The sequence below is a fragment of the Jaculus jaculus genome, chromosome X, assembly GCF_020740685.1.
Source record: "Jaculus jaculus isolate mJacJac1 chromosome X, mJacJac1.mat.Y.cur, whole genome shotgun sequence".
Lineage (NCBI taxonomy): Eukaryota > Metazoa > Chordata > Mammalia > Rodentia > Dipodidae > Jaculus > Jaculus jaculus.
The window spans coordinates 120,854,061-120,880,990 of NC_059125.1; the positions used below are offsets into that span (position 1 = coordinate 120,854,061).

A 26,930-nucleotide genomic window follows, 5' to 3' on the forward strand; every position below is an offset into this window, starting at 1 on the left:
CTTCACAAGAATTTTGTATCAAAGAAATACTGACTAGGAAAATTTCAAATTGCCTTCTAAATATGTATGTTTATATCTATAGATTAGTGCTATTAAGTGTTGGTGAAGAAACATTTTGTACAGTGGGTAGCAGTTAATTCATGGTCTTATAACTGGTTAAAATTCTGGAGACAAGTGACCATTTAGTGCTCAGACCTACATGGGATATCTGTATCACCTCCTCTAAGGGTCAGGGAACATGTGAAAGAGGGGGTAGAATGAATGTAAGAGCTAGAGGATGGAGAGAAGTACTGTGAAATTCTGTTGTCTGGATATGACATGACCATTTCACTCATGAAGTCACAGTAGCTGTGGTTACCTGCACAAGACCTGCACATGAAGGGGGCAGTCAACATTCTTTTATGGGTGAGGAAGGATTCATGAGGCTCCATCTCTTCCTGAGAAGCTATTGGCAGTTAATGGTTGCTCAGGTGATGGAGTCACTGGTAAGTGATAGGAGGGAGTTTAGCAGATGTGAGAAGGACATAGTAGAGGGTAATGGAGAGGGATGTGAGGTACATTATACATGCACATGAAATTGTCAAAGAAGAACTAAAAATAAAATAAATACTTTAGGATTACGGATGATGTTGCATGGATTTTATGGTCCTATAAGAAATCGTAGGGGGGAAACCCAATAAAATGATGCCCTAAATTCATTCAGGAAGACAACTTCAGTAGCTGGAAAGAAGATAACCTCCTAATAAAATTCATAATAGGCAAAAAGTAAAGCTCCCAATGATAGCAATATACTGGTTTCTCTGACCACAAATCAATATTTGCTTTTATTTTAAGCAGTTAACCTGAATCCTGGTTGATTAAAATAATGCCTTTTTATGCTGAAATGGTATTGTGTTTTGCCAATATAAAGATGGTGTGAACTCAGCCTTCCAAAGTTCTGTACTTTGTCCCCTTGAATGACTTCTTATTTAGCTCTGTGTGTGTGTGTGTTTTATATGTGTATGCATGTTCATATGTGGTTGGGTGTATGTGTATTCATGTGCAGGTACAAATTTGTGTGTGTGCAAGTGGAGGTTAGAGGTTGATGTCTGTTACCTTTCTCACTCACACTCTTCCTTGATTGAGACAGGATCTCTCATTGAACACAAAGCTCACTGATTTGGCTAGAGAAGTTATACTACAAGCCCAGGGCATCCTCCTAACTCTGTCTTCCTAGAATTAGGATTGCATACATGTACCACTCTACTTGGCTTTACCTCTGTGCTGGAGATCTGATCTTAGGTCTTCATGCTTGTGAAGCAAGCGGTTTACCCACTGAGCCATCTCTAAAACTCCCCTTCTTATGAGAAACATTGAATATTAATAAAATTCCAAGAGTAGAAAAACAATTAAAAATGGCAAGGTTCTGTCTTGATCTAATTTCTCTGGTGCAGAAGTGGAAATAGAAGCTTATAGAAAGAATCCCATAGGTTTGGAGTTTAATGGCCATACATCCTTCAAAAAAAAAAAAGAGTGTTCTGGAAGTCAAGTTATCATTTTCTTCATAGTTTCAAATTATGAAATAGGGGTTCTATATTAAAAATTATAAGATGCTACTATATTAGTAAACCCCATAGAGAGTAGAATAAATTCTCAGTAAGTGACATTTTTTTTTTCTGGTAAAACAATAGTTGTGGACTTTGTTAAAAATTCAATCAAATTTTCACTAATTTATTATTCTTTTAAGATTGGGAGTTGATAGAAAGAGAAGATGATTTTAAATAAAGATACCTACATGCCTGATCTCTCAGGTCAATAGCTATGTGCCCTGAATAGTTTATTGCATCTTACTTGTGCTCTGAACACAATAAAACGAATATCATTTATACCATAAAGGGCCATTGGACTGATTTAAAATATATTTTGGAGGTGTAATTAACAGGTCCTTCTCAAGATTTGATATGAGGAATGAAGGAAAGAGGAAATAAAACTCTGTCTTAAGTGAATGGATAGTGCTACTATTAATAGAAAGGGAAAAGCTGATGTAATTATGAATAAAAGACCAAATGTATTCACATTAGGATATGTGTACATAGTCAAGTGAAAATGTCTATTAATCAGTAGAATACATAATTTTGATAGTCTAGGGTTGGATATATAAAATTGGCAGATTTTAGCATATGGGTGGTATTTAAAGACATGGAATTAATCGAAATCCCTCAAGAGAGATACTAGCATAGCAACTGAAATGAGCCCAGAAATATTCACTAAAGACTACATGTATTGCCATACAACATATACAATTAATATTTGTAATTAAAAATATATACAAATTCTATGTACAAAAAGAGGTGGCATCAAAAAACACTAGGCAAAATGCAATGAGCAATAGGAAGAAACCCAGTGAGGTTGTTGTGTAACTAAAGGTCAAAGAGTAAATATTTTCAAGAAAGAAGAGTTTCACTGTAATTACTATTGCTGAGAAGTCAAGCATGATCTAGGTAGAAGTGTGTCCACTGAACTGATCAATATGAAATTGTCAGTGACTCTAGGAAGAGCTGAACTGATAATGTGGTAGTTTCAAAAGCCAAATTGCATGGGTGAAAGTGGGAATGGAAAGCCATGTGTATGATCAGCAGGATGTAAGAAAAGCCCTGGACATTGAAGAACAGTATCATTTTCTGATCCAGTGTTACATGACAACCTGGACTATTATTAAACAAATTTAATGTAAAATACTTTTACAAAATGGAACATCATAACTCACAAAAATATAAATCCTTAAATACCACAAGTAAAGTGGATGTTAGGGGCCAAAGAAGTAAGCATCTGAGTAAGTCCTTGGCATGAAGGATATCAGACACAATGATGATTCCAGTTTCACACATTTATGTTCATTGAGGGAAATGAGATGATGTCTTGGGCCTGCTGAAGTCAAAGTGTCAGACTGAAAGTCACACAGAGATCCAGGACCTGGGAAAGGCTGCAATCTCAGAGAAATGCTAACTAAAATCTTCATCTACCAGCCCAGAGAATGTAAAGAAGCATTGATGAAATGAGAAAAAAATTGATAATGATAATTAAAAATTTGGGAGCCAGAAAAACAAATATAGAAGTACAGTAGTATAATTTGAAGTCTTCTGACTGAAATATTTGTGAAGCTTTGTAATATTTAGGTGGCAGGTAAGAGACACTTTGTCAAATTTGCTTAAAGAGCATTTAAGGCAGGATTCAGTCTCCAATAGTAGAAAAAAATAATTCCTCCCTGATAGAAATCAGAAAAGATATATTTTTAATTTTTCAAAAATACTGGGGTTCAAATGACAGTAAAGTACTATTGTGTTGAATTTAAGGAGAAAAAGAAATTCCAAGAGGTGAGGCTGACATTTCTGAATGCTTTTGCCTGTAGAAGTGTCTGTCAGTTATGAAAGAGTAGGCTAGAAAGGCTTAGAAGCTGGGTCAAGCTTTGTCAGACTTATGGGGAGAGAAAACTCAGAACAATTTCAAATAAATTTCCACCATTGTATCAAACAGTAAGCCAAGCATATGAGGCAAAATTGAATAAACAAAAAAGAAAAAAGGAACAATTCACAAGTAATTTACAAAATAAACACAATTATAGTCAAAGACTACTTTTCACCTTCTCATTAACTAATAAAACAAGCCAGTAAAAAATCAGAAAGGATATTAAATATTTGAGCAATGTAAGTGTAATCTAATTGTCACATATAGAACAATGTAATTAATAGGCATAAATACACATTATTTTCAAATACATATGGAATATTTACAAATCACCATATGCTGAGCTGAAATCATATGTAGACTATTTTATACCTATTAAAACATCAAACATGATCATTAAGAGAAGAGTACTATAAAATCCACATCTGTTTGAAATATTAAGTATAGGATATTGCTCAGTTAGTAGCATGCTGCTTAAATAAGTATAAGGACCTGAATTACGGGTAGTAGAGACAGGAGGATCACTAAAGCTTGTTGGTCAGCCAGTGTAGCTTAATTGGAAAGCTCTGGGACAATGAGAGACCTTGCTCATAAAGATAGACAGCAATGGAAAGGTACTCAATGTTGTCCTCTGATATTTACATACATGTATACATAATGCACCTACATGTACATGAACATGAAACCATACCCACAAATTAGCACTAAGGAATTTATGTACATACTTCTGAAGGAACTATGGAAGAGAGAGGAATTTGTCATGAAATGAATGCAAATGTAAATACCTCATATAAAACTATGTACAATGTAACTAAATCTATATGTATGGGAGCTGGAGAGATGACTCAGAGGTTTTAGGTGCTTGTTTGCAAAATCTGGCAACCTGCATTTGATTACTCAGTACTGATATAAAGTCAGATGAAGGAGTTTGTTTGCAGTGATAGGAGACCCTGTTGTGACCATTTTCTCTCTCTCTCTGTGTGTGTGTGTGTGTGTGTGTGTGTGTGTGTGTGTGTCCTGTCTCAAATAAATAAATAAATGGATGGATAACAATATTTTAAAAAATAAATCTGTGTGTATTGAAAATTTTATAAGGTAGAAGATGAATGGAAAAAAATTAGCTGGACATTTCTAAAAAAATCACAATGTTTTGTGGATAATGTGAAGTAACAGAAAATTTCATACACAGACAATTTTGTTAATTGCTGCAACTACTTTGAGAAACTATTTGAAATCATGTGCCAAAGATAAATATACGTATACTCTATGCCCTATAAGTTCCATTACTTAATGCTATTCTTAGAAGAGTGCAGACAAGCAAATGCTCATTGAAAGTTATGCATGAAAATGTTCACAATAACATTATTGCTGCTAGACAAAAATGGAAAAGATATTTTGAATATCCACAGGCAACAGTGGATTAAATGGATGACATAGAAGTTAAATGGATAACATGGAAGTGTGTCATAATATAAATAAATCTGAAAAAATAATAGTGAATAAAAAAACAGACACAAATCAGCTATATTATAAGAATCAATTATAAATTTATTTTTAAAATCAGGCATATGGGCTGGAGAGATGGATCAGCAGTTTAAGGTGTTTGCCTTAAAAACCTAAGGACCCGGGTTTGATCCTCCAGTACTCACATAAACCAGGTGCACAAAGTGGCACATTCATCTGTTGTTCATTTGCAGTGCCTGGAGGCCCTGAAGCACCCATTATCTCTTCTCCCCCCTCCCTCTCCCTATCTGCTTCTTTCATTCTCTTACTCTCTGTAACACGAATGAATGCATGAGTATGAATGAATGAATGAATGAATAAATAAATAAATAAATAAATTTAAGGTAGACAAGTAAAAGAAATTAATGTCACCAGTGATGGAGTTCATGCCTGTAATCTCAACACTCAAGAGATTAACAAAGGAGGAATGCCACTAGTTTGAAGCCAACATAGGCTACATAATGAGTTCCATGCCAGCCTGGACTATAGTGTAAAACCCTGTCTCAAGTAAAGAGAGAGAGAGAGAGAGAGAGAGAGAGAGAGAGAGAGAGAGAGAGAGAGAGAGATAACAATACCCAGAGAAGGAAAGAAAGATCAAGGAAATTGGGAAGGGTGCAGAAGGGGGCTTCTCAGTGCCTTATTCTATATTTTGACATAGGTGATGATTAATGAGTGTACTATACTTTGCTAATTGATTGAGCTGTATGCTATGTGTTTTGTATGTTTCTTTCTCTTTTTGGTTATGGTTACCATTGTACATTTATAGTGTTTAGCCTCATTTTCCCCATATATACTTACCTATAGATATTACAAGCTAAGACCCACACATCACAGAAAGCATATGATTTCAGGATTTCTGAATTTGAGTCACTTCACTTAATGATTCTCTCCCAGTCCACCCATATTCCTGCAAATTTCAAACTTTTATTTTTCTGTACTGCTGGATAGAATTTTACTGTTTATGCATATCACATTTTTATTATTCATTCATCTGTCGCTAGGTACTTAGGATGATTCAAATTCTTAGCTATTATAAATCTTTTCTTTGTGTGATACATTTAAAAAAGGCTAAATATTAAAGGTATCATCAGAATGTATAATGATATAACTGGAAGAATGGGAAAAGAATAAGAACTCAATTTAAAAAGGCAGAAAAAGTCAACAAGAAACACTAAAGTAAATGCTGCAGTATAAATACACAACCATCAGTAATAACATAAATAAAAACTCATTTTAACTTGCAATTTAATAGTAAGATTCTGGAACTGAATGAAAAGGAAAGCCTAAAATATTCTTTTGCTTAAGAATAGATTGCTGGAAACATACTAATATGGAGAAGTTACAAGTGAAAGGAAGAAGTGTAATAGTGGTGTGGTAGCCAAAGAAAAATGGAGATGACTATAATATCAGTGAAGTAGACTTCAAGGCAAGAGCCTTATTTTGGATAAGGACAGGTCTTACCTAATAATAAATGGAATATTTCACCAGGAAGTTGCAACAACCCAGATTATGTATAAAAATGTTGCCTGACAATATGTAAGCCAGACCATATAAAGGCTTACAGACTTGGAGTAAGGCACAAAAACGTAAAAAAAAATAAATAAATAATTATTGTATTCTATTTTACACACACACACACGAGGGTGGGGGTTCGGTGTATGGGTGTGCCAAGTTCTCTTGCCGCTGCAAATAAACTCCAAATACATGTGCCACCTTATGAAAAAAAAAAAATATATATATATATATATATATGTATGTATGTAGTTAATGAGATTATAAACAAGCAGTAGAAATTATCAATGAAACTAGAATTTTTGACATTCATTACAAAATAGAGAAACTTCTGACGAGGTAAAATAAGAATACAAGGAAGAAAATATATTTAAGATTAAAATAAAAAAATGAATAAGAGAATTTAACTAACAACTTTTGGCAAAAGGTTGAAACCTTAAAACATAATAAGTATTTTTCAAGAAAACACATAGACTTGAGAAGAAACAAACCTGAAAATACATTAAATAAATTGTAAGTTGTCCAGATGGACTTATTAAGAATATCCTATAAAATTTTCAGAGGCCTGATAGTGTCTACTTTAAAGTATAGTACATGACAAAATAAGAGTGCATGCTTCCTGAATTGTTTTGTGAAACAACAATAATCTAGTTTCAAAATGCGGCAAGAGAAAGATAAGGAAATTTATTATTGTTATTACTGTTATTATTATCATTAGTTGTGTACACAGTATGTTGTTTTCTTTACTGGATTTATTTTTTTGTCACAGCCGTATCACAAGCTGGCTTCAAACTCATTATGTGACCCATGAGCTTGATCTCCCATCTTCATAAGGTGGAGCTAGGAGGATAGGAGATGAGTTTGAAGCCAGCTTGTGATATGGCTGTGACAAAAAAATAAATCCAGAAAACAAAACACACACATATATACACACACACACACCAACAACTGAGAATACCCCAGAATATTTTGCGTTATATTAATTGGTGGGTATGTGCAGTAACCTAAATGTCTCTCAGAGGGAAAATTGATAAAATATTTTAGTGCACTTGTTCAGTACAAAACCCACACAAATTAAGTTGAATCATGCAAAGATACATGTCTCAATATGAACAATTCTTAAAAACATAATGATGAAGGAAGAAAGTAAATCATTCATATGAAACTCAAACATACCCTATGGGAAAAGGTGAAAATTATACACAAGAATGACCAAATTCAGGCAGAATAGTGGTTTATGATAGAAGGAAAGGTAGCAGATGGGATCTACCCTAACTACCCACTCATTACTTACTATGTACATGTGTTGAATTACTATATCCCATAAATATGCCAATTGAAATAATTTTTATTGAAAATTATATATATATATATATATATATAGGATTAATTCTTGCAATGATTCTATAGGTCTATTGTTATTCGTGATGGCACTTTAAATATTTGAAATGGTAAATAACAATTTATAAAAGCATTGGTCTTGAGGGATTGCTGCCTTGAATTAAAGAAGTGAAATATGGCTAGCCTTTCTTGCACTCAACATGTATCCCTTTCCAGACAGAAGCCACAACCACTAGTCTGATTTACAGTTTCAGCACCGCAAGTATCCAGGTGGGAAGCAATATCCTCATGAGTAAGAGAATCCTCAAAGAAATAAATTACCACAAATGGAGCATCAGATCTTAAACAATAAACATTCCTCATTTTGAGCTGCTGCAACATTTTTGCAATTGTATCCAGCTTCAAATAAGGTTTCTGGACTGATTCTAAGATGTTCCCCAATCCTCGTCTGGTTATCGTCATCACTGGGGTTGGTGTGAGGGAAAGACTAACTCAGAATAGATTTCAGAAATTGTATAATTTATAAACATGATAGAAATGATATTTGCTCTCATATATTTTTCTTGTGAATAGTTCTATTCCATATGCAATATTTTCTATCTGGTTGAAAATATATTAGTATTATAGGCTACAAAATATGACAAAGAAATGCTAAAATATAAACATTCATCTGTGCAAATGTATTGAAAAAGAACATGAAAAATATAGGCAGACTCTTTAAAGTTGTATTGAGACATTTCATTTTTAATAAGTTTCTTTATTCATGTCAACAATGTACCACACTTGTATAAATTGGACTAGGATACAATTGGAACACATCTCTGTTACATTCAGATGAAGAGTAGCTTGATTAAACAGTAAATCTTTCAGTTCCTCACTACAAACCATTTCTCCGAGTTTTACTTTTTAGTCCAAAGTTCCTAGTAAAGAAAATTCTGTTATTATTGTCATTTTAGTCTTGCCCAATATTGAACAATGATACCATCAGACACTCCAAAATATTAAATCTTGTTACCATGCTGTATAACATGCACTTATTTCAGTACTACAACATGGAAATCTAAACAAGGAAATAACATCTTTGACGGGAAAAATTCACAAAAAACGAGAAATTTCCCAACATCTAGTAGAATCAGCTAAAAGACCAAAGAACATGAAGCTGGAAAGAAAAAAAAAATGAAGAATTGGGAATAAACAAACCTGAATAGATTGAGTATTCTCTTTATTAAATGTTAGTACAATTTTTGTTATGGAAGCTATAAAAGATTTTTTTGTTGTTTCTGTGAATGATGTGAGCAATCAGAGGAGTAAAAAGAAGGTGATATTGGAAAATGTGAGTAAAGTAAACCCAAGCAGCTCAAGGGCTATAAAATTTTTTATAGTGTGTATATGAGGACCCCACAAAGATCAGTCAAAGAATCAAGCAAGAATAATACACATTATTAATTTTTTTGTAGTCTATGCTGTATTACCAAATGTTTGAATTATTTACCTTTATCACTTTTAATTCTTTCCATTCTTCAGAAGAAGATATGCTACTATACTATTCAGATATCTTTTTGTTCCCTATATTTTTGAAAATATAATTCTAAAAGATATTTGAGGATGTATCTTATCTGCATAGAGTTACATTTAATAAATATCTATGCAGACTTTAAAAGTACCTTGCTATGACACAAATTTGAGTTCATGGAAAGCTATATACAATATTTGCTATGTGCTATAGTTTGTATATTATTTCCCAAAGGCCTATATATTAAAGGCTTTGTCCACAACTTAATGTTGTTGTGTGGTGGTGTAACTTTAACAGATAGAGCCTAGTGGGAGGCTCTAGGTCATGATGAGTGTGTCTTGCAAGAGGATTTCTGGTACTCTCATCTCCTTTTTTTCTCTTTTTAATCTGTAGCTACGGGGTGATCAGTTGTACTCTACAACATGTTACTCTCATACTAGAGGCCTAAAAGCAATGAGAACAATCATCATAGCCTGAAACTTCCAAAACAGCCTGTCAACATAACTAAACTCTTTCTATTTGTAAGGTGTTTATCTCAGGACTTTGCTATTGGTTATGGAAATCTGACTGTGGTAGTTTGAATGTAATGTTCCCATAGCCTTAAGTACTTTTTATTACGATTAAACTTCCTGTTTGGTCTCCAGCAAATGGACACCTGTTGGAGGAGGTATGGCCACTGTGCTTGCAGGTGTGGTTCTTTTATTTTTTTTTTCTCTCTCTCTCTCTGTGTTATGAATGTGTTCTCAAATGAGACAAACTTTTCTACCATGATGAAACTTTCCCTGGAATCTGAAAGCCTAAAATAAACCCTTTCCTCCCATAAACTGCTTCTGGTCAGATGTTTTTCCTAGCAACAAGAAGGTAATTGCAACACTGACTAAGACACTGTGTTTGAGACATAACTATATGTTTTGTTTTTATACAGAAAACTTGTAACACAAGCAAAATGTTTGTTCCTCAGCTTTACCATTAAAACAGTGCTTCAATATATATATTAATAGTCATAACATTATCTTATAACAGTGTAAAGAGAGTATGAAATGTTAACTACTTCTTTCGTTCTATAGATACCAACCTATAAACAGTAATAAAAATAACATCACACTCTAGCCTGTACACAATCTTGAATCTCAAATTCTTGATGAATTAAATAAAACATTCATTCCAAGGCATCAAGTGTTTGAAGATTATGAGTTTTAATGTCTTTTAATTTCATGGATCTTGCTTATCACATAGAACTTTGAATTTCCCATGTATGTGGTTAAACTGTTCTTTGGTAGATCTGACAATATTTTTTTTTCTCTTGGTTTTTCAAGGGAGGGTCTTGCTCTAGTCCAGGATGACCTGGAATTCACTATGTATTCTCAGGGTGGCCTTGAACTCAGGGCAATTCTCCTACCTCTGCCTCCGGAGTGTTGTGATTAAAGGTGTGTGCCACCACGCCTGGCTTGACAATCTTTTTTAGAATTTATTTTTAATTTTTAATTAGTTGTGGACATGGTATGTAAACTACACACGAGTACCATCCTTACCCTCATCCCTGCCCTCCCTCCAAAGGGACCCTCCTACTTGGGGATGCTGGTTATCCCCATGGAGATTGTGCGTTGTGCATTCTGGGGGTAGCCATCAGTTATGGGGAAGTGGCAAGGTCTCTGTGGATAATGTCTCAACATGTGGCTCTAACAATCTTTCTGCCCTGTCTTCCATGAATTTCCCTGAATCATGTTGGGTTCATCATTTTAGGTCTACTACAGTGATGAGATCTTGGGAGCCTCTGTGTCTATCTCCTTCACCCTTGTGCTGATACCAGGTTCACCAAGAAAGCAGCTCTCTTGCTTGTTTCCCTAATTACTCTGTGGTTTCAACTGGGGCCCTGGTCTTGATGGCAGAAAAATGAAAGTCTGACTTACAACTTTATATATGTATTTGGTTTTTTGAGATAGGGTCTTACTCTAGTCCAGGCTGACCTGGAATTCACTATGTAGTCTCAGGCTGGCATCAAACTCAGTGATCCTTCTACCTCTGCCCTCAGAGTGCTGGGATTAAAGGTGTGAACCACCACACCTGGCTGACTTTCAACTTTTAATTCACTAATATAGCCAGTTAGATTTCTCACTATATGGAAGCTTTCCTTTGGGATGAACCATGTTTCTATGATTGATAAGTAAAATGCTATCCTCTGACTATAGTTGTTTCATTTTGCTTAGTTTAGTGCCCAGGAATGGGAACTTTTTAGGGTCAGGCAGACCTCCACTCAGCCATGGGTATAGGATATTACACTGCCTCCATATTTTGAATACAAGTGTGCCATTCTTGCCAATTCAAGAAATCCCAAATTGCCAAGGAATGCTGAAATATAAACACTTTCTTAAAATGCCTCTCACTTGGATCAACTGTTTCTAGACAGTCAGAATAAAACCTTGAGGAGCAGATATTTATTTTGAAGCACTTAATCTATCATCAGTTGTATGTCACTTGCTCTGAAATAATTTTTTAGGTATGATAAAGTTTGATTTGGTGTATTCATTACTCATTTAGACTTTTTAAAACCATCATTATTACTTATTTATAGTCTGTGACCACATGCAAAGCAGTAGCAAACTGATGTGAAAGATCTAAGTGAAACAGTACTATTATAATACTACAAACAGGTACTATTGGAATGATTATTGCTACATCTTGACTCAGAGTAGTTATTGTGAAATTATTTGTGAATAACTTAGAAAGCTATTCTTTGCATCCTTTTAAAAAATGTTTACTTACTGGTATGTGTATATGTGTATGGGTACATTCATGCTATACCACTTGTGTGAAGATCAGAGGAAAACCTTGAGTGTTTCTCTTCTCCTTCTACCTTCTTTTTTTTTTTTTCTTCCTCAAAGTAGCGAATCACGTTAGCCCTTACAGATTTGGAACTCATTCCTTGGTCCCAGGCTAGTCTCAAAATCACAGCGATCCTCCTACTTCTGCCTGCAGAATGCTGGGATTAAAGGCATGTGCCACCATGCCTGGGGCTTCCTTCTTTCAAGACAGGGTCTCTTTTGTTATCCTGTAGCTGCTTGCCAGCTTTCTGGTTCTCCTGGCTTTACCTCCATTGCTATAGGGATTTTGACATTACAGATTCATGCATCCCTTTGTGTTCCACTTTGCATGGGCATGGAGGAGGATCAAACTCATCTTGGCAGGCTTGTAGACAAGTTCATGTAACTGCTTAGCTATCTCCTCATCCCCCAAATTTTAGCACTCTTTTGGTCAAGATTTAGTGTTATGGTAAAACTGCACTATGAAATCTTTTTCCCTTTCCTGATTTGATATTTGATGTGTTTTTATTTCTTCAAAAAATATTAGGGATGAAGTGATGGCTTAGTTAAGGTGCTTGCCTGAGTAGCCTAAGGACCCATGTTGAATTTCCCAGTACTGATGTAAGCCAGATGCACAAGATGGCACATGCATTTGGAATTTATTTGCAGAGGCTGGAGGCCCTGGCATGTCCATTCTCTCAAATAAATAAATAAATAAATAAATAGTGATATTACTTCTATCTGCAAAATGAATTTTTGTTAATTCTCTTAAAACACATCTACTACATTTCCTGTATGGTATTTTTCTAAAGCAGAATGTCTCCCCATTAATACACAAGTGTCACATTCCTCAAAGCACTACAAACAATAGATTGTGACATCTTTTCAAAGACATGTTCATGCCCCAAACACATCTGGTACATATTTTAGTGAGGAGGGCAACTCTGTTTATTGGAAGGACACCTCATGCAGATGGGCAGAAATTTACACTGAACAAAAAATAGCTCATAGTTGTCTGTCCCTCTAGTCAGCACTCTTGTTAAGGGTCCTCCAGGATTTAAGAAATCAAGTCTATATGGAGTTTATAACAGACATAATACTAGCAATCATCACATAAGCTCTGTAACTATGTAGGTTTCTGAATTCTCTGGTATATCTCTGCATTCTTTTTTTTTTTTTTTTGAGGTAGGTTCTCACTCTAGCCCAGGCTGACCTGGAATTCACTATGGAGTCTCAGGGTGGCCTTGAACTCATGGTGATCCACCTACCTCTGCATCCCAAGTGCTGGGATTAAAGGCGTGCACCACCACGCCTGACTGCATTCTTTTAAAAAATATTTTTTATTTATTTGAGAGAGAGAAAAATAGACAGACAGAGAGAGTGAGAGAGAGAGAATAAGAAAAGAGAGAGAGAATGGACACTTCTGGACTTTCAGCCACTACAAACAAACTCCAGTTTCTACCTTGTGAAGCCTTCTCTCCAGCCAGGTCTCTGCATTGTTATTGTAGAATGTGTGTTAAAGGCATTGCAAAAGTGTGGAAAAAAATCTTTCTGTCAAAAATCTGGGAAGATTAAACATCTAGTTTTACCCATGTAAGTAAATAGAAAAGAAATAAAGGGAACTAAGTCAACAAACTCGTTAGAATTATAAAGAAAAAAAAAATATTGGGATGGGATTTGGCTTATTTGGTGAAGTGATTGCCTCACAAACATGAATGACCTGAGTTCTATCTCTAGTACACACTTAATACTGGATGTGCACTGTGCCCAGAATCCCATAGCTGTGAAGTTGGGGAAAGTTTTCTCACTAGCCAGTAACCTATTTGGGAAGCATCAGGCCATTGAGAGGTTCAGTCTCAAAAAGACACGGATGGTACTCCTGAGGGTAACATCTGAGGTTGTTCTCTGTCCTAAACATGTACATACACATATACATGCACAGATCCCACCACAAATGTGCCCTCACAGAAACAAATGTGCAACCTTGGATACAACACACATACATGTTAAAAAATGGGCCTAAGAAAATGCATATAAATGTCCTTGTGTGGGCCTGAGCACAAAGCTTATTGCCACTTAGTGCATTTAGTGTTCTTCATTAATTGATTGATTGATTAATTTCTATTTCTAGGTTTTATTCCTGAATTCATGCAGATTATTTCAGATAAATGTTTTAATCTTCATCTTCCCACCTTCTTCACCCTGGTTAATCTGGGAGCAATGTAATTTGCAACTCCATTCACTGTTAACAATTATACCTAATCAATCATGTAGATTCTTCTTCAAATAATTTTTGGTAAGATATTTCAAATACCTTTTAGAAAAAGGCACCTGAGAAATTATAGTGATATTATTTTTGCTCTTTTGCATGCTCATAACACTTCCACCAGGTTTTTCATTCACGTAGATTCTCTCTTGGTGGAAGTGCTTGAGCTTGGTAGCATCCAAGATTCCATCTCCTACAGGATGGGCATAGTCAAGGGTGAAATTCAGAATCTGATTCTTTGTTGCCCTCTTCACCACAAGCCTTTTCTTTTCCATGAGTGTCATGGCAGCAGTGGAGGCAGAAAGGATGTTTTAAATTTATAATTTTACTCTGGGGCAATCAAGAGTTTAAAACCTATGTGATTATTAATATAATAACATTTACCTGCATATCCCAGGCTGGCCTTAAACTTGTAATCCTCATGCCTCAGATTTCCAAATGTTGATATCATACGTGTGCCCCATTACACCTGGCTATTAAACTGAAAGAAACCCATTTTGCATATTTCTTAAAAACTGTCACACCCATTCTAAAGATTAATAATAAAATTATCTGGCAGATTTTATGTCTGCATAATCCAAAGATGTCACATTCTAGTAAGATTTAGGCACACTGTAAGAAAGCTATAGGAAGGGCTGAAGAGACCCAGGTTTGACTCCCCAGGATCCACATAAAGCCAGATGCACAAGGTGGCGTATACATCTGGAGTTTGTTTGCAGAGGCTTGAGGCTCTGGGCACCCATTCTCTCTCTCTCTTTCAAATAAATAAGTAAATAAGAATTTAAAAAATAGAAGAAGATATGGGTATGTAGTATAGGAATCAAGCTGTAATTGACCAAAGTGTAAATCCTTGACTCACTCTCAGTTTCACCAATATCATTTTACACAATTCTACATGGCTAGGCCACTAGAACTATTAGGTTGATTGATAGGTATTAAAGGGAGGGGTTAAAACCAACAGCTTGTAAAATCAAGGATGAAAACTACTAGACTCTGTTATGGGTCAGTATAATGTTTCCAAAGTTATATATCTTGTCCTAGAATGTGCCATGTCATCTGGAACTTCCTGGATGGTCACTAATTGATAACTATCTAAACTTGGGTCCAGAAGTTCTAAGCCTATGAGATTATATGTAGAAATCAGCTTTCTAATAAGGAGCAAAGACATTCCCATGGCTCCTTTTGTAAGAATCAACCTCAATGAGCCTTGAATAGGAAAATATCACAAAGCTTATATAAAATGTAGGTTGGCACAACAGTTCCTTTGGCCATTGTCTACTTTTCCTCTCTGAGAGATCCCCTTTATTCTGTAATAAATCTCACATAGCTTTTACCCTGTGCTGTGTGTCTTGTCTGAATTCTTTTAACAGAGAACAGGAAGGCTGGAAAGCTGAGGGGAGTCCCTAGCAAGATCCCCCTGACAGTACCATAGATTCAACATGTTTATAGCCTACCATTTAACTACTACTCATAAACTAGTGCTTTCTGCTGGCTTCTATTGCTGTTAATGCCACAGTACTATTCCTAATATTTGCTAAGAGACTTGGTGTTGCACCATCATCTTACTTTTGTCTTGTGCTTACACATAACTGTTTTTTTCTTGTTATTTATTTATATATTTACTTGAGAGAGACAAAGAGAGAAAGAGGGAGGCAGAGAGAGAGAGAGAATGAGAGAGAGAGAATCAGTGCACCAGGGCTTCTAGCCACTGCAAATGAAATCCAAACATGTGTGACCCCTTGTGCATCTGGCTAACATGGGTCCTGGGGAATCGAGCCTTGAACTGGGGTCCTTAGGCTTCACAGGCAAGTGCTTAATCACTAAGCCATCTCTTAACTTTTTTTAAAAAAATCATTTCTTATTTTCAATCTTTCTCTGTCTGTCTGTAGAGACGATATACTATAGTGATTAGGAAGCTGGTCAAAGAGTCTTGATGTCCTCAGCTGAAATCTGAATCTAGTCATGGATTTTATGTGGGAGGCTAAATAGGAAGAAAGAGAATGAAATTGGCCACCTACAGTCAGTTGCTTCCTAGGCACCGTTCAGAGAATATGAATGTTTATGACAGCTTTCCCTGGAACAAATGGGAATGATCCATGGCTGATAACATCTGTTTTGATGTTGACAGGATCCTCCTGTCACCTTATCTTGGGATCCCCCATGAAGCATATGAAAGTCAACATGTTGACATCCTCTGAAACAAATAGCATGGCTGATGGTCTGTAACATCCTTAACAAATGCATTGTCAGTGGATTATAGCATCCTTCTGATATAGACAGCAGTATTTTTTCTAGCTCACACAAGGCCAGAAGCTCCTGTGACAATAAAATGTCCACCCTGAGACTACATACTGAATTCCAGGTCAGTCTGGCTAGAGTAATCCTATCTAAAAATTATGAAAAAGAATCATATTTTATAAATTAAAGACCATCCTAATGTCCAGGTCAAAAGAAATGAAACGACACATTGAAGACATGATAGGAAAGGGAAGGAATAATTATCCTTTTAGTGAGAAATGTGTTTATATATCCCACAGTGCCTTCCTCTACAGGGTTACCCGACAGGCTTCCTACTAAGCTTGCTACTTTAATACCTGCTTGCTGAGTTCTGACTCAGAAAGTATAATTTCTTTTTCACTTTGCTCTTCTTTCCAACTCCTTTCTCCAGATAAGGACCAAAATCCTAAGCCTACTTGCCCTGATGCTCTGGTCAATCTCTCTGAAGGCCATTCTATCCACTCTGCAGTGACTCACACACTTCCACTGCTGAGCCCACCTACTTCCTTTACTGCTACTTGAGAGAATAATGTTCCTTTCTCTTTTTTTTCTCCCTCTCTTGCCAGCTGTACAATCGCCAGCTAGTTTGCCTTGTTATTTTCTCTTTCACTTCAATAAAGCCCTAGAGTTCCCGTCTGAGTCCTTTTTTAAATTATTTTTATCTATGAGACCAAGAAGCTGCAAAGGGACCTTGGGTCCCCATTGATAGATTCATTGTATGACCTTGGCAAAACCACTAAATCTCTCTGTGCATTGATTTTCCATCTATAGAAGGGAATTGTAACAATCAAAGAAATAAATATAAAGGGATTACAGCAGTTCTGGGTACATACATGCTAGAGTACTGTTGGCAATTATGACTATTTTCATTTCCAATATACTTAGCTTTTGCTTTCACTACATTTTGTTTTGAGGCTCACATAAACCTCTTTGTTGGCTACTTAAATGCTTCATTTTCTTTTAAATGTTTAATATATAAACTTAAACTAAAATAATAGAACCTTGGCATTTGGAAGAACTTTGAAATTTATCAAGCCATCCCCTCATTTTGACATTAAAACATCTTCAATAGTTTAGTCAAAGTTCAGCTATTGCTTCATAAAGCCAGACAACTCTAATTCTTTTGTTTAAATTAATCTTTATTTATTTGCAAGTAGGCAGAAGAAACAGGAGAGAGTGAGAGAAAGAGAATGAATATGGGTATGCCAGGACCACTACCCACTGCAAAAGAACTCCAGAGGCATACACCACCTTGTGCATGTGGCTTTACATGGGTACTGGGGGATCAAACTTGGGTTATTAGGCTTTGTAGACAACTGCAAAACTGTGGTTTTGCACTAACTACTGAGCAATCTATCCAGCACCAATTCTATTTTCTTTTATTAGTTTTATACTCAGTGAATACAGTCAAGTTGGTACCATTGTTAGCCTCTTCCCTATCCTTCCCCCCTCCATAGGGACCCTTCTTGTTAGGGTATATGGGTCATGCATTGTGGGGTCAGCCATCTGTTATGGATAGCAGGAAATATCTCCATTTTTATATAATAATATTAGAAATAACATTGTTGATGTGAACTGAAAGCTATTGTCCTGTTTCTTTCATTAATTGATTTTATCTCTGTTCTTTATATTTTTCCAGAGGCAGCATAATTGCTATTGAACTCTCAGTACCCTCAAATCCTTCAAATCTTGTGCAGAGTACATGGTTTTTCACCATTAAAATCTCTTCTCTTCCTCCTATCTGCCAAAGTACAGTTCTGATTATGCACTATTTTAAAAGTACTTCATAAAGTATATTGTCATTCACAATCCTCAGCTTAGAAATGTAATCCTTTCCTCACAATTCCCAATAGCTACCTTTCCGAATTAGGCTTTCCTTATCAGCATATTTGCATCCTTGCTATAGACAAATCTGACTGCTTGTCTTGTGTGTTCATCTTCTTTTTCATGCAACTGAGGCTTCATCATTTCCCTTTCCTTTCTCAACCTTCTTCTTGCCTTGATGCTCTGTCTATTCAAGTGATCCTTCAACTTTCAGCTTGAGAGGTATTTTCATCAGGCAACATGTGTCTCATACTAGGATATTCCAGGGCAGTAATGGCCATTCCTCTTCTGTAGTCTCATACAGCCTTATGTGTACATGCATTGTTGTTACATACAATACTTCACTGTAGCTTTCTATGTGCATGCAATTATATTCCTTATTGTAAGTTGAGAAAGGAAACTGCTGGATTATGGATGTTTTTTACTCTCCCACATATCTATTACATGATAAACACCAAATATATTTGTGGAATTATTTCTTTAGTTCATTTAGCAAACATTTACTGTTTCCACAGGCACAATGGAACTTAATATATGTTGATTAAATACAATATAAGCTCTAACTGAAATTTTCCTTCTGGGTGACTAATTTTGATATCATTGAGGGAAATCAAGAGGTCTATTTAATGGAGTTATTGACATAAGACTTATATTTGTTTTATCCAGGTTCAATTTGGAGTGCTGGTACATATGCAAAATAAAAGGTAGCCAAGATCCAGTTATTCTGTTTTGCATAGTTTTTGAGAGAATACTTCTTGCTATGTGCTGTTGCAGATAGAAAAATGAGGCAGAGGAAGGGGTGGAGCAAGATGGTAGCAGAGAAAGACCCTCCAAAAATATTTCTCTTACACACGTACATCAATTTGAACAGCTATTCATGAACCAAACTACCTTCATAAGATCTAAGCAAACCAAGCAAGATGCACAGTACCTGGTTGTAGCATAATAAGGGCAGTTTGAAGAAGGCAAGAGGGAAAGAACTGCTTTTGTATTTCCACCCCCAAAATCCAAGCACTCTTCACACACAGTGATAGGCCTACCATAGTGAAGCAAATGAATAGAATCATCATCATCATCATCATCATCATCATCATCATCATCTCACTAAATGGCTAAAATCTGTAATAGATATTTCTCAAAGGTAGAAAAATATATTACCAATACACACATAGCAGAAACTGGTCAATATTACTAATAATAAGAAAAATGCAAATCCAAATCTCAATGAGATATCACTAGATTTCAGATGTCAGAATTGACTTATTGAAAAGTTTTAAGGTGACCAGTACCAAAAAGAATATGGAGAAGGGAAACCCTGTATCTTGTTGATGGGAATGGAAATTAGTGCAGACATTATGAAAAAAATATATTTTCCTCAAAAAAACTAAACTTAAGAATTGCATATAATTCAGCCACAGGACTGTTGGGTATGCATTGACAAGAAATACAATTAGTATGTTGAAGAGAATCTATATTCTCATATTTGTTGCATCTCTATTCATAATAGCCAAGAAGAGAAAACAGCCTATGTGTTTACTACTAACTGATGAAAGAATAAAGAACATGTAGTGCATATATAAAATGGAATCCTATTCAGTCTAAAAATAAAATAAAATCTTGCCATTTGTTCTAGCATGGATGGAATTAGAAGTCATTATGCTAAATAAAAACTCCCAGAAGAAACAAAAATACTGCATAATCTTATTCATAAATGCAATAAATAATTGGTTGTATAGAAATTAAAACTAGAATATTGGTTACTAGAGGTGCAAGAGAGTAGTGGGAAGGGAGATGTTGGAACTAATTGGCCATCAAGTATTTGATCATAGTGAGATAGAAGCCAAAACTCTGGTGTGCTTTTTGCACAGTATGGTAATAATAGATAACCATCTACTAAATATTAAAAAAATCTAGAACAAAAGAGTTTGTGATATTTTCACCATTAAGAAATATGAATGTTTGAGTAGATAGATATTTCCTTTTATCTGAACTTTGCATATGTATACATACATTGAGTCATCACATGGAACCTTGTACACACATACAATTTTAATATATCAGTTACAAAAGGCAACTAAATGGTCACTTGTTTGAGACTAGCAGTAAATCAAGGTAACATGATACAAATCAGTAGCTAGAGAATAATGGAAACAACGTGAGAGTTAGCTACTGGTTGAATGAAGAAAATATTATGTGCATTATGTGGAAACATGGGTATGTAATGGTATATAAATTTTCCAAAAAAACGAAATCCTTGAATGTGACCTGGAAGATATTATGCTAAGTGAGAAAACCATGACAGAAATAAAACTACTGTATGATCTCAGTTATATGCGGAATCTAATACACACCTATGTACACATACAGTGATAGAGAAAACAGTAGGTATTGCTAAGAGCAAGAGTAAGTGGATGGAATGGACCAAAACAGGTTGAACGATACGGAGTTGCAGATATGTATGATAGGATGAACAAATCTAGAGATCAAATGTACATCACAAGTAATATAGCTAGTAAATTTGTATTGTATAAGTGACATTGTTACATAGGTCAATTTTAGTTGCTTTTCTATAGAAAAGTAACTGTGTGAAATGCCAAATACATTATTATGCTTCACCACAGTGACCATTATACTATATTTGCATATCATCAGGTTGTATACCTCAAATATGCCAAATGAGATTGTTTATAAACAAGCACCAAACAAATGAACTAGTAGGTGAGAGAATAAATAACCTTGTCTCGTGTACTTGGAAAACTTTTCTTTTTCTTTTCTTTTTTGGGTAGGATCTCACTCTAGCCCAGGCTGACCTGGAATTCACTATGGAGTCTCAGGGTGCCCTGGAACTCATGGCGATCGGCCTGCCTCTGCCTCCCAAGTGCTGGGATTAAAGGTTTGTGCCACCACGCCCGGTGGAAAACTTTTCTTAATTACTCTGACACTGAAAAGTAAACATTTTCGTTGGAAAGGTAACTCAGTGGTTAAAGGCATGTGCTTGCAAAGCCTGATTTCCAGGGGCTCAGTTCTCCAATATGCATGTAAATCCAGATCCACAAAGTGGCACATGTGTTTGGAGTTGCTCACTGTGTCTAGATGCCTGGCCTGGCACACCCATGCTCTTTTTCTGTTTGTCTTTCTTTCTCTCCTTAAATAAAACAATGGACTAGTGTGGTGGCACATGCCTTTAATCCCAGTACTCTGGGGGCAGAGGTAGGAGTATTTCTGAGTTCAAGGCCAGTCTGAGACTAATAGTGCATTCCAGGTCAGTCTGGGTTAGAGCGAGACTGTACCTCAAAAATAATTTACAATAAGAAAGGAAATATTTTTTAAAACACATAAATTTCCTTCTTCACTCATATCTTAATTCCATGAGGACATGTATATTATCATTCATTTGAAAAAAAAAACAACATGGAGCTACTAAATTGGTCAATTTATCACAAGTTACAAATCTCAGCCACTTGAAAACCACTAATAAGCACACCAGGCACATATACTTATTCGGTTGAAGTGTGTTTGTATTGCTTGCCTCGCTGTTGCAACAAAATACCTCAGACAATCAACTTGAGAGGGGGATGTTTATTTAGTTAGGGTCATAGCTAAAGGGCACACTCCATCATATCATGGAATTCATGGAAACATGAATTTGAGGAGGCTGGTCACATTGCATCCACAGTTAGAGAGAGAGAGAGATGCCATGTTTAGTTAACCTTCTCTCTTTTTTTTAAAAATTATTTATTTATTTATTTGAGAGCGACAGACACAGAGAGAAAGACAGATAGAGGGAGAGAGAGAGAATGGGCGCGCCAGGGCTTCCAGCCTCTGCAAACGAACTCCAGACGCGTGCGCCCCCTTGTGCATCTGGCTAACGTGGGACCTGGGGAACCGAGCCTCGAACCGGTGTCCTTAGGCTTCACAGGCAAGCGCTTAACCGCTAAGCCATTTCGCCAGCCCTAACCTTCTCTTTTATATACAGTCCAGAACCCCAGCCCGTGGAATGGTGCAGTCCAGATTTAGGGTAGATCTTACTAACTAAGGAATGAATCTAGAAACTCCCTAGCAGACATGCCCAGATGTTTGTTTCCAAGGTATTTCTAAACGCCATCCAACTGACATGATTACCCATCATAGTGCTGCACTCCTTTGAAGTTTAGTTTTCAACTTTTAAGAATAAAAATAAGATTACTGCAAATTTAAAGGACAGAGCAATCTCTTCCTACTGTATTTTCAGTCATATCCTTGGGAAGTTCACACACACACACACACACACACACACACACACATATATATATATAATTTTTTTTTATTTTTTTTGTGGGAAGGGGGTTGTTTTGTTTATTTGCAGTGCTGGAATTGGAACCTAGGGCTTTGAGTTACAGCTCCCTCTAAGCCATCACCCTATATACAAAATATTTAAGTCACAAAAGATAAACATGAGTACATGAGAAGTATGTTGAGACAGTTCATCTCAAGTGCTCAACATTCATAAACAACATGTCATGTCGTGGAATGCAAAGCAAATTGACTCTGATAATCAGTTCATAGTCAATATGTATGTAATCATCTCACTTATAGCTTAAATGTATATAATATTTGTTGTTAATTGCACCTCCATAAAGCTAGAACAAAGGAGGAATTAAAAGAAACAGTTTGAAATGTAAATGATTGACTGATAAATTCTACCTACATGATATTATTTTATGAAATAGAAAATATGGGTTTCCTTAAAATTATAAAACACATTCATGAATAAGTATTCAAATATGTTGGCCAGTTGTATTAGAAATAAAAAATATTCCTTTAATCTTTTTCATTTTTGCATCTAAGTCCAGGCCAAGGTTTATTTGGTTGGCACTCACAAAAATTAATGAAAATCAAAATTCTTATTTAGGTTTTAATATATTCAATCACACTTCAGATTTTTCCTTAACAAGCTTAAGTATTAAAACAACTTTTTTAAATGAGTATATAAAATAAACAAATCATCTTTATCATGAAAGCCCTCTGATTTTATTTCCTCAGCATATTTAAATGATGACCCTTTTAAAATTATCCATACCCTGTAACTGTCAAAATCTTAACTTTCTACTTTTTAATAAAAATGATTTCCATAAAGATTAGAAATTAATCTTACCTGACTCTCAAACTTAATATAGTTTATTGCTGGAAGCTATAAAAAATTCACCTATCTAGGTTTAATAAAGAAAGTTTTTTCAATTTAAATATACATTGCATTTAATAAGCTTGCATGATAATTTCAACAATGTTCATGGGCTCTTTAAATTGCCTTCCTGCTGTGTCCAGGATACAATCCAATTTCATTTTTGAGCAACTGAGTTAAGAAATGGTTGCAAAATTACAAAGTAATTTCTGTGTGGCATAAAGTGAAATGATTAAAAGCCAGCCAATCAGCTTTCTCTGATGTTTGACTTAAAAGAACAAAATAGTTTGTTTATGTTGATTTAAACATAAAATATGTATTTCAAGACATTTTAATTTTGACTGAAATATATTTAAATGTATGTTTACATATAAATGCCTGTTATTGTGAGGATCAGCATTCTATCCTTCCCTTACTTTGTTTTATTTTTTATTTTAAATATATTATTATTTATTTATTTATTTGAGACAGAGTCAGACAGAGGGAGAGAAGAGAGAGTGAGAAAGAAACAACAGGCATGCCAGCGCATCCAGCTACTGCAAATGAACCCCAGATGCATACACCATCTTGTGCATCTGGCTAACGTGGGTCCAGGAGAATGGAAACTAGGTCCTTTGGCTTTGCAGCCAAATGCCTTAACTGCTAAGGCATGTCACCATCCCTCCTTCCAGTTTTATAGCTATTCATATATCTCATAAATGTTTGGTAATTTTGTGTCACTAATTAACCATCATGTGAAGTCATATAAATAAAACAACAAAGAGAGATAGCTGCCCATGTGTTCCTGGAACATGAAAGTTATAGCATATGCATTGAGAAATATGCAAGCACAGTGACAAGTGCTATGATGGAGAAATATAGACTGCAATGGGAGACTATAAAATGATGACAAAATTTAATCTAGGGATATTAAGTCTTTGACCTGTTTTAGAACTATAAGAGAGAAAGTTAAAATTGTATTTGATGGGACTCAAGAATCTGGCAAAGGTCTGAGTATTTATTTGTAGAAGTTGATAAAAATTTTTGAATTGATTGTATTAGCAAAAGAAAAAATCAAATAGCATTAAAGTGTAATAGAACTCTGATCTGAATTAAAAGTTCTTTAGATACAGTATAGAGGATGAAGTAGAAGGAGATAGAGTTTCAAGGATATCAGTGAGGAGACTGCTCTTTATAGTTCAGGTGAGAGGCAATGCTCATTATGGCTGGAGTAGAGATAAAGGAGACAGAGAAAAATGATTACATTCAAAGTAATTTATAGGTTATGAATTTTGAGATGCCATAAATGATGAATAAGTTTACAAGGGTAGTCAAGTAAGAGGTTAATCAATTTTTATGAAAATTGGGACTAGTGAAAGATAAGCAAACTAGTTGAAAGTTCTTGAGTTCACCTTAGTTATGTTAAACCGAGGTAAATGGGAAAGCTAAGTAGAACTTTAAGTATGATGATGGTTTATGGATCTAAAATTAAGAACAAAGGTCAGAAGTAGAGATCATATTTGTGAGTCTTCTGTAATAATTGTAATTTAAACCAAGAGAAGATTGTCGAGTAAGTTGATAAATAACTGGGTCCTGAGATTGAGTAACTTTAATGGTTAAAGTTTAAACCAAGAAGGAAGATAGGGCAAAGGAAGGTGAGATTCATCACAGATATGAGGAAAATCAAGAGAAGGTATTATCTGAGAAGCCAATGGAAGAAAGTATCTGACTCTCTCAAATGTTACTAAAATGAAGTAGAATTGAGAATAGAAAGTTAATTTCAGGGCTGGAGGCATGGTTTAGCGGTTAAGGCATTTGCTTGCAAAGCCAAAGGAGCCAGGTTTGATTCCCCAGGACCCATGTTAGCCAGATGCACAAGGGAGCACATGTATCTGGAGTTTGTTTGCAGTGGCTGTGGTCCCTGGTATGCCCATTCTCTCTCTCTCCCTCTTTCTCTGTCAAATAAATAAATTAAGCAATTTCATATTTAGTAAAATGACAGGCTTGATTCAATGACTTTTGTTTCATATGAGTACATACAAAGAATACAAGATCCAGGTTTCACAATGTCAGAGAAGAAGGTTATCAATATGGAAAAAGTAGAAAATAAAACTGAAACCTGTGGTGTTGAACTGGAGTTGGAAGTAACAATGATGTCCATGGTTTCTATAAATAGAAAGGTGAATGCAAATATAGGTATGTAAATATGTGCATATTCCCAATATGAAGTTCATTATGATGACCTAGCGCAACTCACAACTAGCAAACAAACCAGCAAACCTAACACCTGTGCTTCAAATCTGGCTACTAAATTCCATTTTGCCAAAAGGCTTATAGAAGATTTAAATGCCAGATTTCAGGGTCAGGATAGAGGAAGTAGAAAGTTGGATTGGAATCTCATATTGTGAGAGAAAGTCAGGAACTGCTTAGAGAATAATGAGTATATGTACAAAAGAGGCAAAAGACACCCTGAGGGGATGATCAGTGGCCCAAAACAAACACTTTGAACATGAAAATAAACAGAAAATATAACCTATCGAATTTGAGAAACCATGAATTTAAAGTGATGCAAACAAGTGAATGAATAAATTGAAATGGAAATATTGATGTGTTATAGAATTTACAAAGCTTTAATGCCTATCTGCACAAAACACATATTATTTGTAAGTGGGGAGGAGGCATATACAGTAGAGAAGTCTATGAGATATTATCTAAAATAAAAGATCAAAGTTAACATAATTAGTTGTGGAACAATTAAACAATGGGCAGGAAACAAGGACAAGGATAAAGGTTTAATTCTGTGTTATTCTTGCCAAAGATAGATAATGTGGCTATAATAATGAGGAAACAATGAGGAAACATCAGAAAATCTCAAATTGAGGGGCATTCTGTAAAAGAAATTGTGTCTATTGTTTAGGAAAATTCTACAAAGTTTGGGGTAATATTCAAACCTCAAGGAGACCAGGTGGGCTTGACAACTAAAAAGCCATGCTTGAATTTGAAGCAGATACTTTTGTTACAAAGAAAGATATGACTTGAACAAAAGAAACCTCCTAGTAGAGTCTGCACTTCAGACATTATTGTATATATGTTAACATTTCTACTTTGATAGCTCTATTGTGATTGTAAGACAATAATATTCATGGTTTTAGGAGATGAACAATTAAGGATTGGAGGAACATAGTACAACAACTTATTAAATGTTTTAGGTGTAAATTCCTTACGTTCATATGATTCATTAGGCTTGTGTCTGCTTTGGAATGAAAAATAGTGAATAGAAGGTAGGAAAATGGAGAAGCAAAGTTGAAC

At 35.3% G+C, this 26,930-nt stretch overlaps 1 protein-coding gene across 2 annotated transcripts in view; it reads right to left on the reverse strand.

The window, feature by feature from the left end:
* Positions 1-26,930, reverse strand: part of Tenm1 (teneurin transmembrane protein 1) — an 850,812-nt gene that overhangs the window by 200,044 nt on the left and 623,838 nt on the right. The gene's annotated exons all lie outside the window — the stretch shown is intronic.